Below are 14,953 nucleotides of genomic sequence, written 5' to 3' on the forward strand. Positions count from 1 at the left end.
GTAGTCATTTTGCCCACAGAAGTTTTGAATGTGGAATGTATCTCACTCATAAGAAAGCAATGTGTTTTTAAAATTGAAATTACTCCAGTAAATATTAAGTCCTTTTCAGGTAATATTAGAATTCTTCCTGACCCTTGACTTATTTCCAGAACCAACAGTAATTAACAGCAATTATTTTCATCTGAAATAATCCTGTGACGTTCAAATTTCCTCTATTTTTGAGAATTCATTTCAATGAAATTATTCTATCTTTACTGGCTTTTCTGCACACAAACTTTTCCCTGTAAAAATTTATTTTGCTCAGATTATTCTCCTCAAAAAAAAAATGCTGGCTAAATTCCACTTTGGGAAACTTCAGCCCTAAGAACTTAATCACCCTGCTCACACCTGATTCTCCTGAACACAAAACCAGCTAGGTTCCATCCCTGTCACCAGAGGGAGTAGTCGAGCAATACGAGCAGCAATCTAGATGCAAAAGCTAGTTTTCCCCAATTTTCCCACAGTACTGGACATATTTCTGTTATATTTTGGCCAGAAGGAGAGCACATTTTTATCATTTTTCTCAAGGAATAACTTAAATTGTGTCACCGAATCCACTGGACATGCTGTGGCCACACTACCAGATTTCCTTTGACCAGAGTTCACGAAGAACTCCAATTTCATCGTTGGTGGGAATGTTAAAATTTGTGCAGCCACTATGGACTGCAAGGAGATCCAACCAGGCCATCCTAAAGGAAATCAGTCCTGACTATTCATTGGAAGGACTGATGCTGAAGCTGAAACTCCAATACTTTGGCCACCTGATGTGAAGAACAGACTCATTTGAAAAGACCCTGATGCTGGGAAAAATTGAAGGCAGGAGGAGAAGGGGACAACAGAGGATGAGATGGCTGGATGGCATCACTGACTCAATGCACATGAGTTTGAGTAAAGTCTGGGAGCCTGGCAAGCTGTGGTCCATGGGGTCGCAAAGAGAAGAACACAACTGAGCAACTGAACTGAACTATGGAAAACAGCAGGGAAGCTACTCAAAAAAATTAAAAATAGGACTACCACACAATCCAGCAATTCCACTTCTGGGTATTTATCCAAAGAAACAAAAACATTAATTCAAAAAGACTTATGCACCTCCATGCTTACTGAAGCATTTTTTACAATAGCCAAGATATGGAAGCAACCTGAATGTCCCTCAGTAGATAAATAAATAAAGATGTGGTGTATACATACAAAGGAATATTATTCAGCCTTTTATGACCACACGGGTGACTTTGAGGGCTCCTTGCTAAGTGAAATAAAACAGAGAAAAACTAGTATCATATGATTTAACTTTTATGTGAAATCTGAAAAACAAAACAAATAAACAAATGTAACAAAACAGAAACAAACTCATAGAGACAGAGAATAAACTGGCGGTTGCCAGAGGGAAGAAAGGCGGGTGAAATAAGCGAAAAGGACCAAGAGGTACAAACTTCTAGTTATAAGAACAAGTCGCAGAGATGTAATATTTCAGCCCAGAATATAGTCAATAATATTGCAATTACTCTGCATGGGGACAGATGTTGACTGATTATGGTGACCACTTCACAATGTATAAAAATACTGAATTACTGTGGTGTACATCTGAGACTAACATGTCAGTTATACTTCAATAAAACAAAAAAACAACTCCAATTTCAACTGTGCCCTGCAGTGTGAAACCTGGAAGGCAGGGAACTCAGAGGGGCTCAGACAGAGGCTATTTACCGGTGCTCACAGAAGCATTTCAATATCTTAGTAGTAATATTAGTACAGCCCTATAGTCAGAAACCAGCCAGGTGTATGTCCTGAATATGTGCTCAAAGACAGGTCTAAAAGGAAACACCTTATCATCGGATGACTGCGGAAAGAAAAGAGAGACTTCTAGAGACTTTCATTTTATGCTCTACGCAAGTCCATACCACTTGAATTTTTTACAGTGAACCTATTTCACTTTGGGAAATTTTTTTTAATCAAGCAAAAACAGCAAAGATTTGCTGCTCTCCCTGAGCTTCTAGAAGAGCATTAGGATCCCAGTAAATTACTAACGTGACATTGTTGTATAAAACAGATCCAACACAGCAATTTCTTCATACAATGGTACTGTTAACATATAAACAAAAGGAAGGAAAGTTTGGGGCCAGCTGTTGGCTCAGATAGTAAAGAATCTGCCTGCAATGTGGGAGTCCAAGTTCAATCCTTGGGTTGGGAAGATCCCCTGGAGAAGGGAGTGGCTACCCACTCCAGTATTCTTGCCTGAAGAATTCCATGGACAGAGGAACCTGGCAGGCTACAGTCCATGGGGTCGCAAACAGCTGGACATGACTGAGAGAGAAACACACACACACACGTAAGCACCCAATCCCAGTAACTTCAAGTAGCAATGTGTTTAAAAAGACACTTGAAAATCCTCATCCTGGCACCTCTTCCTCCCTTCCCCTCTGACAGAGGGAAGAAGAAAGCTGATGGAGAGAGTCCCCAAAGGTGGGTGATGCTTGGAGTATTCCTTGGTCTCCCTGAAATGCCTGAATGCCTGGAGACAACAGGGCAGCTGATCCCTGGATCAGCAGCATCACCTGAAAGCTTGATATGAATGGAAATTCTCAGACCCCATACCAGCCAAATCAGTAAATCTGGGATGGGGGCCCAACAATCTGCATTTTGACATGCCCTCCAGGGGAATCTGATGCAGAAAAGTCAGAATCTCTGCCTTAGGGTATCTGTTTTCCCCTAAGAGGGGGCCATTGCAGGAGGCCGCTTGAACAGAGGAGCCACCTGTGGGAGGCATGGGACTCTTTAAAGGAAAAAATGAGCTTCCTGTCCATCACCAACTCCCAGAGTTTACTCAAACTCATGTCCATTGAGTCAGTGATGCCATCCAACCATCTTATCTTCTGTTGTCCCCTTCTCCTCCCACCTTCAATCTTTCCCAGCATCAGGGTCTTTTCAAATGAGTCAGCTCTTCACATCACATGACCAAAGTACTGGCGTTTCAGCTTCAACATCAGTCCTTCCAATGAATATTCAGGACTGATTTCCTTTAGGAAATCATTACTTACTATAATGGAAAATATAGATTTGTTTTCTAACCAGAGAAAAACATGCACAGAGAAGGGCAAGTTGAGAGGGAAAGTTAGATCCGAGATAACTTAAGACACAACTTTCCTTTCTGAAGAAACACATCCTGGCAACCCACCCCAGTATTCTTGCCTGGAGAATCCCATGGACAGAGGAGCCTGACAGACTATAATCCATGGGGTCGCAAAGAGTCGGACACGACTGTGCGGCTAACACACACACCTACACAGGGTTCATCCAAGTCTGTAATTCTCCCAGATCCCTGCCTCTTGGGCGTGACAGCCTCCATGATTGTCAGCTGACACTTCAGTGGTGATAAGATCAGCCAGCTGAGAGCAAGAGGGAGGGGGTTGAGCTCTTGCAATGGAAGATGAGAGATGATATAATAACAGAAATACCCTAGTGCTGTTCTTCCTAACACTAACCCAGATGGAGCAAAGAGGCTAGAAAGTTACTATTTCTCCAAACCAGTGTCTTGGTAGATTTCAAGCAAGTTTCACTTTGCTTTCAGAATTATGCCATAACTCTTCCAATTTCTCTCAAAAGGCAACAGGAGGGATGGCCAGTGGTTCTCCCAGGACACAAGCTTAGGACTCTGCCGTTTATTGGCTGTGCAACTTCAGGAAATTACTTAACCTTTCTGTATGTCAGTTTTCTGGTCTGTGAAATAATGCGATACTAGTACAAGTAAGATCCCTGGCAGGTAGTATTAGCTGTTACCATCCTATCAGAACTTCTATTATTGAATTGAATAAATGAAGACTTCATAGTCAGACACTGAAAGACAAGGGCTTCCTGGGAACAAGAATAAAGCATTTGGATTCTTGTGTTTGTCCAAGGTTTCTTAAACTAGAACCACAATAAAATCCCGAGAAGTGTTTACTTTTTCATTTGGAGGATGGGCAGCACTCTTACCCGCAGATAAGGAAGGGACGCGCGTGAATCAGAAATCCACAAGGCAGCCAGGGGTCAGACTCACTCTATACAAAATGGAGACATCGCCCAGCCAGGAGGAGCGGGGTGGTTCCTTGAATACAGCAACACAAGCAGCCCAGGAGGAAGGCCTGAGAGCCCAGAGAACCCAACAAGAGACAGAGGTCTTACCGAACCAGGTGTTTCCCCAGCTTGCAGCAAGGCAGATGCTGAGACGCCAAGTTCTGCAGCAGAGAAAGGGTTTATTATTCCAAGGCAACCAAGCAACAGACAGGAGACCAAATCTCAACTCTACTTCCCAGAAGGCCAGGGGCTCAGGATACTTAAGGATAAAGCTGAGTCCCAGCGAGCTTGGGGAAAGGTGATTGGAAATAAGAAAAAGGTGAGATAATCGTGGCACGAGCAACTAAGCTGCAAGCTCCCTCACCTGACACATGTTCAGAAAACGGTGTGTTAGCACGTTCTGAGGGTTGAGTTTTGGGCCCTATGACATCAAAAGTACACTCAAGCACATGCCCAGCTGGTGCATCGTGGATCCCAACCAGTCTTAACCAGCTCAAGCTCAAATTGAACACAGCTGACTCCAAGTTCCTGAATAACAACTTGGGCAAACACCTTATAGTTTAGGCCAGGTGACAGTTGGAACACATACAAGTTTGTGCAAAACAATTAAAGCAAGCTTAGTCAGGGAAGGCAGATTACAGTCCTTATTTATTAAGCAAGATATAGTTTAATAAATCTAACTGATGACTACCTTGCTTTCAGACGTGGTCTTTAAAAAAAATACTAAATAAAACACAGTGAAAGTGAAAGTCGCTCAGTTGTATCCAACTGTTCGTGACCCTATGGACTATACAGTCCATGGAATTCTCTAGGCCAGAATACTGAAGTGGGTAGCCAGTCCCTTCTCCAGGGGATCTTCCCAACCCAGGGATCGAACCCAGGTCCCCTGTATTGCAGGCAGATTCTTTACCAGCTGAGCCACCAGGGCTCAGTACAACACATATACATAACACAGTAACAAATGTATATATAACTGGGATCCTTTAAGTTGGGATCCTTTGAAGTTGGGTGTGGCTATGTGTCTAAGTTTTGACGTTTTGATGTCAGCAGAAGTGAGTTTACACTCCTCTCTTCTTCCTCTCTGTGGCCTGGAATGTAGACATGCTGGTTGTAGCTCTGAGCAGCCATCTTCAACCATGAGGTGACCATGAGTCTGGAAGCCTGTGATAGCAGAGAGATAGACAAGAGCCTGAGTTCTCTACAATTTTGTGAAACTGCCATCTAGACTTGAACTGCCTACTTCTAGATTTCTTTTAAATGAGAGAAAAATAAATTTTCCATTTAGTTAATCTTCTTTTATTTTTTTGCTTTTCTGATACATGCAGACAAATATAATCCCAAATGGTATGGAAATTTGACATATAAGTTATCCCATAACATTTTTTAGGCTTGTGAATGTACAACATAATTAGGGAAATTAGATATTTGATGCTGGTTCCTGAAGAAAGGAATAGTGAGCATCCCAAATGGCAAATGAGAGATAAAGAAGGAACTTTCATAATAATAAAAGAATAATTTCATTTTTTGAAAAATACAAATGCCCAGGTGTTGCTTTTTTTCTCCAGAGTTCCAGGTATATTTCCAATGAGCAGTGATGCTTAGAAACAACTGGACTATATGATGATCTTTTACTTTTATCTAATTTGTTTCACTTTTTCTATTTCATATTCAGTGTTCCCATTTCATTTAGTTTATGTTTTCCAATTTCTCCATCTCTTCTTTTTTTTTATGATGTTTCTCAAGCCTTTATCAAGTGTAGTAGACAAGTTTTTGTATACATATGTATAAATAATATGTATAATATATATATTTTAGAAAACTTATGAATTTTTGCCTAACTAAAAAATTTATGACATTTTGACTCTACTTGTTTGACTTAGTATGAATAGCGTGCTAGATTTCTAATTAAAAAATACAAATGCAACAAGCAATAAAGGTTTACTGTATAGCACTGGGAACTATATATATTATAATATCTTGTGATAACCTATAATGGAAAATAATTTCAAAAGTAATATCTGTGTATATGTATACACAACTGAATCACCTGCTGTGCACCTGAAACACTGTAAGCCAACTATACTTAAATAAAATATATATATTAAAAAATTAAATAAAAATAAAAGAACCATTAAAATAAGATTTTGTTTAAATCTTAAATTTTTATGCAGTTAATACCAGAGTTCCAAATTATATAAGCAAAAACTAACAGAATACTGGGAAAGGCAAACAAATTCACAATCAAACTGGGAGATTTTAACAATCTTTCTTAGCTGATAAATAGAACAAGCAAACAAATGAAAAAGTGGTAATAACGCTGAAGGTTTAAACAATGCAACTCCCTCCTGAGTATGTACCAAAGGAATGAGTTCTTATGTCCACCAAAAGCGCAAGAATATTTACAGCAGCTTTATTTATAATAGCCAAAAAACTGGAAGCAACCTACATGGTCATCAATAGCAGAATGGATAAATAAATTGTGTTATGTTTATCAATGGAATATGGCCCAGCAACAAAAAGAAGTGGATAGCCAATACAGTGCGTTCATCAATGACATAGATGTGATTTTGAATAAATGAAATCATTTACAGAGTATATACTCTAGTACTGTTCAGATACTGTTCTAGCATGTATCCATATACATGGAGCTCAAAGATGGATGAAAGTGATCTACGATGATATAGGTAAGAAAGGCACTTAACCCTTGAAGGTCATGAGTTGGAAGCAGAGCAGAAGGGAGCTTCCTGGGATGCTGGAATATTCCATATCTCCATCGGGGATGTGAGTACATGGATATATGTATGTGTAAAATTTTATCACATTTATCTGTATTTACTGTATATAAATTATACTTCAATAAATGAATTGAAGAGGCATTATTTTGGAGTTTAATGCCAACTACTTATTTCGTATCTTCCCAAGTATCTGGCAGGCTTCCCTGGTGGCTCAGCGGTAAATAATCTGCCTACAATGCAGACGTTTAACTTTCTCTATGCCTTGACATGAAAAGGCTTGGCTATTCTGCTCTAGGTAACAAGAAGCCAGATAGGCTGTTTGGGTGGAAAGTGAGTGTATTGGGATCGGTGGTGGAGAACTCTGGCACTGGAATGGGGAAGGATTTCGCTGAAGGAGGTGTGGTGTCAAATTAACTGGGTCACAAGATGCCCACAGAGCTGCATAAACACTATTTCTGGGTGTGTCTGTGAGGGAAAACATGTGAATCAGTGGACTCAGTAAAGCAGATGGTCTTCTTCAATGTGGGTAGTCATCATCCAACCCATTGAGGATCCAAACAGAACAGAAAGGCAAAATTCTTGAATTTTGAGAATTGAATTAAGAATTGAATTCTCTCCCTCTCTCTCTCTGACTGAATGGGCTGAGATAACCGTCTTCTCCTGTTACTACCTGATGTGTTAAGAAAGAGACTTATTGAAACTACTATTAAATTGTTTTTAATGGGGGCTTTGGGCTTCCCCGGTGGCTCAGTGGTGAAGAATCTGTCTGTCAACCCGGGAGACTTAGGTTCGATCCCTGGGTCGGGAAGATCTGCCAGAGAAGAAAATGGCAACTCACTCCAGTATTCTTGCCTGGGAAATTCCAGGGACAGAGGAATTCCAGGACCTGGTGTGTCACAGTCCATGGGGTCCCAAAGAGTCAGGCATGACTGAGCAACTAAGCACAGCACACACTGGTGGTTCAGTGGTAAAAAAAACCACCTGCCAATGCAGGAGACATGGGCTTGATCCCTGGTCCAGGAAGATCCTACATGCTGTGGAACAATTAAGTCTATGCACCATAACTATTGAGCCTGTGATCTAAAGCCCGGAAGCCAAAACTACTGAAGCCCACAAGCCCTAGAGCCTGTGCTCTGCAACAAGAGAAACCATGGCAATGAGAAGCCCATGCACCACAACTAGAGAGTAGCCCCTGCTTGCTGCAACTACAGAAAAATAAAGGCCCTCGCAGCAACAAAGACCCAGCACAGCCAAAAGTAAAAAAAAATAATTCAAATACAATATTGTAAAGTTAAAAAATAGATAAACTAATTTAAAAAAATTATATAAAAAATTGTTTGTAATGCAGGAATAGAGGGTGTCATCTATTTTTATTTCAGCGTTTCTCAGTGTCCCTTGTGTAAGGAAAACCTCTCTCAAGCTGCAGCGACAGGAAGGGCCGTGATCTTTTGAGAAACTGGTTTGGTTTTACCATATGATGAATGTTCATTTTCCCCACCTTTTCCTGGCTGCTAAGGAGCTTGCAGGTACAACAGCAAGAGAGGTCCTCTGCAATACACCTGTGCACTCATCCTACTCCTGGCTTCACCTTCTCTTCATTCTGCTTCCCTTTACTCTACTTTCTCAACTGTTTCATTTTGTGTTCTTATATATGTCCTTAGAAGCTGCCACAACTCCTATTTCAGGATATAGGTGGGGCATAAATAAATAAGAGAGGATATGGACAAGTCCACTAAGATGGAGAAAGAGTGCAAGAAAGACTTGAACAGACATTACCCCCAAAGATGATATACAATAGCCAGCAGGCATATAAAAAGATGATTAACTTCACTAACTGCAGAAAATGCAAATCAAAACTGCAATGATATTTCACCTCATGCTGATTAGGATGGCAGACAGGCAGGCAGGAAGAAGAAAAAAGGAGGGAGAAAAAAAGAAACAAAGAAATGTCGGTAAAGATGAGGAGAAAAATGAACACATTACACTATTGGTGAGATTGCAAGATGGTGCAATTGCTATGGAAAACATTATGGAGGTTCCTCAAAAAGTTAAAAATAGAACTACCATGTGATGCAGCAATTTTACTTCTGGGTATATATGCAAAAGAACTGAAAGCGGGGTTCTGAAGAGATTTGCAGACCCACGTTCACAGCAACACTATTCACTATTGCCAAGAGGTAGAAGCAACCCAAATGTCCATCAACAAATGAATAAACAAAATGCGGTATATACATATAGTAGAACACTATGCAATCCTAAAAAAGGGAGTTTTGATGCATGCTACAACATGGAAGAACCTTGAGGACATTATGCTAAGGAAAATAAACATGTCACAAAAGTCAAATACAGTATGGCTTCACTTAAATGAGGCATCTGAAGTAGTTAAACTCATAGAGACAGAAAGTTGGATGATGGCTCCTGGGGGAGTGGTGAGGGTGAAGTGGAAGTGTTAGTCACTCAGTGGTGTCCGACTCGTTGCGACCTCCTGGACTGCAGCCAGGCAGGCTCCCCTGTCCATGCAATGAGTGGTGAGTTGTTGTTTAATGGATACAGAATTTCAGTTTTACAAGATGAAAAGTTCTTGAGACTGGTTGCACAACAATAAAGGGTTATGATGGTAAATTTTATTTCATGTGTATTTTACCACATTTTTTAAATGTAAAGGCAAGAAAGAGAAGCTTTTTCTCCTTTCACAGTTTTGTTCAGTATGCTTCCCAATTTCAAACAAAAAGAAGCTGGTAGTTTCATCTGGACTCTGTCACATTCCATCCCTGCCATTTAGGAGAGAGAGGAGGTATGTCCACCCAACCAGTGAGGGTAAGAAGAAATTCAATGACTTGGCTTGGATGTCAGTAAATATTCAGGACCTGAACAAAGAAGCCTTTCACTTGCATGATCATTTTTCTAAGGTTTCCTTTTCCCTGGGTAAAACTGCCAAAACTTTAACTGTTTTCCTTGAATACATAATCAGAACCATGTTTACGATATGAGACATGATTCTTCTCCTTCTTTTCTCTCAACATCTACCCCCTTGTTCTTACATGCTTATGACAATGTACCTCCCACACACAACTAAAGCAGCAAAAAATTTTAAGTCAACTGCTGAACACTGAGGATCCAAGTTATTTAACATACTGTGTAATTAAAGCAGGCTAATGGTGTAAGCAGAGCAGAATATAGGTTAGTGAGTCAACACTTTTCTAGTTCATCTGAGGCCGAGCAGGCTTTTCAGATGATTCACGGTTCATTTGCTCTGATTCAGTCTTGGTTGCTTTGCTATTCTTTTCACTCCAACCTGAAGGCCACATTCATGGGAGGTTCCCGTTCCGTGGTGTGTTCAAGTTTTGGTGAGGTTGAAATATGGTAAGCTTGGTTCAGGTGTCTGGTTTTAACACCATATGATAAAAGTCAAAGATAACTCAAGAAATAAAACCAAGTAACAATATATAAAATAAAGTGAGTTTTCTGTGAATTTCAAGTGAAAAACTGTTCGTTCCACCTGATACTTCACCCACACTCAAGTAGAAGAGCTGAGTTAAATTTAGATGGTAGTCACACTTGCTCTGTGACCTTGAGAAAATCTTCCACTTTCATCTAATTTTTTTCCACCCATAAATGATCATTAATACTCTGTACTTCTGACTCAACACACCCAACACTGTTTAAAAGAAAGATGATGAACTAGGGGTTACAAGAAGCACTGAAACTGTCACGTTTTGGACCAACGAGCTGGGAAAAGCCTTATTACCCAGGTTTAAGATGATGGCAGTCTTAAGAGGTCTTTCAGTTTATGCCCACGGAGGGGACAGATTCCATTCCATTAATGGGAGGCTGTGCTCCTTCAAATATTATTCACATACATAGGTGGTCCCCAAAGGTCTATCAAGTGTTTTTTGACAATCTGGCCTTTTAAGAGGAATATATGATCAAATCATTATGTTTACACAGATTTCAAAAATTTGAAATGTAATATTAAATCACAATTTTTACAGACATTCTATTTTTTTTAAGTTGTATACATACTTCAAAGATTTTGTTTTTTATTAATAATTAATCTCGGTGTATTTTCACCTCATTAGCATGTTATTCTTTTTTAAGATTTATTTTGTTTTTGGCTGTGGTGGGTCTTCTTTGCTGCACGTGGGCTTTCTCTGGTTGCAGCAAGGTAGGGCTCCTCTTTGCTGCAGTGCACAGGCTTCTCATTGCAGTAGCTTCCCTTGTTGCAGAGCACAGGGTCCAGGTGCATGGGCTTCAGTAGTTGTGGCTCACAGGATCTAGGGTGCAGACTTGGTAGTTGTGGCCCATGGGTTTAGTTGCTCCATGGCATGTGGGATCTTCCTGGACTGGGGATCGAACCAGTGTCCTCTGTATTGCAAGGCAGATTCTTAGCCACTGAGCCAGCAGAGAAGCCCAAGCATGTTATTTTTGATACACTATATTAATACCTAATATAGTAGCTAAGTTCAGCCATTCAGTCGTGTCCGACTCTTTGCGACTCCATGGACTGCAGCACGCCAGGCTTCCCTGTCCATCACCAACTTCTGGAGTTTACTCAAACTCATGTCCATTGAGTCGGTGATGCCATCCAACCATCTCATCTTCTGTCGTCACCTTCTCCTCCCCCCTTCAATCTTTCCCAGCATCAGGGTCTTTTCCAATGAGTCAGTTCTTTGCATCAGGGGGCCAAAGTATTGCAGTTTCAGCTTCAACATCAGTCCTTCCAATGAATATTCAGGACTGATTTCCTTTCGGATGGACTGGCTGGATCTCCTTGCAGTCCAAGGGACTCTCAAGAGTCTTCTCCAACACCACAGTTCAAAAGAATCAATTCTTCAGCACTCAGCTTTTATAGTCAAACTCTCACACCCATACATGACTACCGGAAAAACCATAGTCTTGACTAGACAGCCCTTTGTTGGCAAAGTAATATCTCTGCTTTTTAATATGCTGGCTAGGTTGGTCATAGCTTTTCTTCCAAGGAACAAGTGTCTTTTAATTTCATGGCTGCAGTCACCATCTGCAGTGATTTTGGAGCCAAATAAATTAGTCTGCCACTGTTTCCACTGTTTCCCCATCTATTTGTCATGAAGTGATGGGACCAGATGCCATGATCTTAGTTTTCTGAATGCTGAGTATTAAGCCAACTTTTTCACTCTCTTCTTTCACTTTCATCAAGAGGCTCTTTAGTTCTTCTTCACTTTCTGCCATAAGGGTGGTGTCATTCGCATATCTGAGGTTATTGATATTTCTCCCGACACTCTTGATTCCAGCTTGTGCTTCATCCAGCCCAGTGTTTCTCATGTTGTACTCTGCATATAAGTTAAATAAGCAGGGTGACAATATACAGCCTTGACGTACTCCTTTTCCTATTTGGAACCAGTCTGTTGTTCCATGCCCAGTTTTAACTGTTCCTTCCTGACCTGCATACAGATTTCTCAAGAGGCAGGTCAGATGGTCTGCTATTTCCATCTCTTTAAGAATTTTCCAGAGTTTATTGTGGTCCACACAGTCAAAGGCTTTGGTATAGTCAATAAAGCAGAAGTAGATATTTTTCCTGAACTCTCTTGCTTTTTCGATGATTCAACAGATGTTGGCAATTTGACCTCTGGTTCCTCTGCCTTTTCTAAATCCAACTTGAACATTTGGAAGTTCATGGTTCACGTACTGTTGAACCCTGGCTTGGAGAATCTTGAGCATTACTTTACTAGCGTGTTAGATGAGTGCATTGTGCAGTAGTTTGAACATTCTTTGGCATTGCCTTTCTTTGGGACTGTAATGAAAACTGACCTTTTCCAGTCCTGTGGCCACTGCTGAGTTTTCCAAATTTGCTGGCATATTGAGTGCAGCACTTTCACAGGATTTTTTAGGATTTGAAATAGCTCAACTGGAATTCCATCACCTACACTAGCTTTGTTCGTAGTGACGCTACCTAAGACCCACTTGAATTCGCATTCCAGGATGTCTGGCTCTAGGCTGGTGATCACACCATCGTGATTATCTGTGTCATGAAGATCTTTTTTGTATAGTTCTTCTATAGTAGCTAAGATAGGAGTAAAATTGAACAATTTTCTTCTAAATTGCTATCAACTTATAAAGCCACCAATATTTTCATAGAATTTACAATTTACAAATGCTTTCAGCTTCATTTAAATAACACTGTAAGATGGAACAAGTACACTTCCATTATTTGCAAACATACTAATTTAAGTGGTGTGCCCAAACCTGATCCATTAATGGTAGTTCCATTAATTTTGAAATATAATGCAAGAGAAACTACCATTCTTTTTACAAAGATGAATTATTTAGAGAATTTGGTTTTGTTTTTCTTTCAAATCACTTTGTACTGAGGACAAGGGGCTAATTTCATTTGAAATGCCATCAAATTTGTTTTCATTATACTGTTTATGAACTACATCAGGCACAACACTTTTCAAAAACAAGGATTATTTTATGATAGAAATAACTCAATGTAAGGATGAGTTTTTATTATTTCTACTGGCCTGTTTAATAGTCCTCAAATAAATTGTCTTATCTATTCCTTTAGGACCAACATTTCTCAAGTTGTAATGAAAAAACAAGGATATCAGGATATCTTAAGAATAATGACAATTGTGCAAACAACTGTTGTGGAGTCCGGTTCTTTCCCAATAGTTCATGATCCTTCATTTGCTCAAGAATAAAAACAGAGCATGTTGCTGGACATATTTTTACACCATATGCATATTCTTGTAACAGAACATGAAGATGACTTTCTAAGGCTGAATGAAGCCAGACTGGGGTAGGAATCCTCTATGGCAACATATGTGTGACATGCTGGTTGGTTTAGCATCTGAATGCACTCACCAAGGAGCTCCGTCATCATTCCTGTACAATCCAACACCAGTGCTGACAGAGCTACCAGCACTTGCTGTCATCCTGATGACTTATCATTGTGAATTTGCTTCTGTAAATTCATAGAAATCAAGTCTAAGGAAATAAACCAATGAAGTATTTAACTTAACCTGTAACTAAGCTTTATCAAGTCATAGAGAGAGGCCTCAGTGAAGGATATCAAACAATGTCATTCTTCCTATCAATAGAAAAACATTATAATTTTTATCATTAATTTTTAAAGATTTGGCTTTAATATTTAAAGATGTGTGACAAGTATATTTTTTAATTAACTGAAAATTTTTCGGTCCATCTATGTCTTGAATACCCAGCAGAGTTCCTACAGACAGAAAAAAATCAAAATTATGACACAGGGGTTGGCAAACTATGTTCACAAGAACACTCACTTTTCTACAAGATGGACCAATTAAAATCATACAGTGACAATTCACATCTTACCAATACACATAACTAAAGGAAAATGTATGGCTAGAATTCTCTCAAGATTGTTTTTCTCTCATGTGTTTTCTTACCTTTTTTGATACATGCCAACTTTCTCTATAAATGAGCATCGTCAGTAAATGATTAAAACAATAAACTGAGGAGACTTCCCTGCTGGTCCAGTGCTTAAGACTCCATACCTCCAGTGCAGGGATTGACCCCTGGTTGGGGAACTAAGATCCCACCTCCCCCGGGGTGACTAAGCCCATGCACTGCAACTAGAGAAACCCCCACACTCGAGAGCCCACAGAGCCAAGAAACAAAAACAACAACAACAAAAAAACACAATAAACTGATAACAATAAATCCTGCTGAACCTTTTAACCGTATTTTTTTTTCTGATAGGCATGAAACATTTTTTCTGCTGGTAAAATGATTTCTAGTAAACATGAGAGAAATAACCATCTACATGTTTCAGGGGACTATATGAAAAGGGCCATGACTTCAAGTTTCACTTTTTAAAAGTTCAGCAATTATATTAAATAAACCCTTAAACTACTCCAAGTAATTATTGTAAATAAGACAATAAAAGACAAATAGGAAAAAAATTACAAACAAATACAAAAGAGGCTTTACCAACCCAAGAAAGATGAACAACCAATAGAAAATGGAGAAGGGTCATGAATAGGCATTGCTCATAAAAGGAGCTACAAATACACAGGTCTCTTCAAGTCTCCAGGGACTCCTGGGACAGGAAACAGTGGCCAGCACAGAGTAATGACTACAGCTCACTGGAATCTTCACGGCTTGTGGTAAAT

At 39.7% G+C, this 14,953-nt stretch overlaps 1 protein-coding gene across 5 annotated transcripts in view; it reads right to left on the reverse strand.

Moving 5' to 3' along the window:
• FRMD3 (FERM domain containing 3) overlaps positions 1-14,953 on the reverse strand; it is a 396,369-nt gene that overhangs the window by 368,598 nt on the left and 12,818 nt on the right. Inside the window, exon 2 of one of the 5 annotated variants that reach the window (XM_081520449.1) lies at positions 5,064-5,250. The exons of 2 other annotated variants lie outside the window; for them this stretch is intronic. The gene's annotated coding sequence lies outside the window, so the exon portion shown is untranslated. Of the gene's footprint in view, positions 1-4,197; positions 5,251-14,953 lie in introns of all 5 variants that reach the window. 2 more of the 5 variants (XM_081520460.1, XM_081520482.1) reach the window with 2 other exon arrangements.

Source organism: Giraffa tippelskirchi, chromosome 1 (assembly GCF_054371585.1).
Source record: "Giraffa tippelskirchi isolate mGirTip1 chromosome 1, T2T-mGirTip1v1.2.pri, whole genome shotgun sequence".
Taxonomy (NCBI): Eukaryota; Metazoa; Chordata; class Mammalia; order Artiodactyla; family Giraffidae; genus Giraffa; species Giraffa tippelskirchi.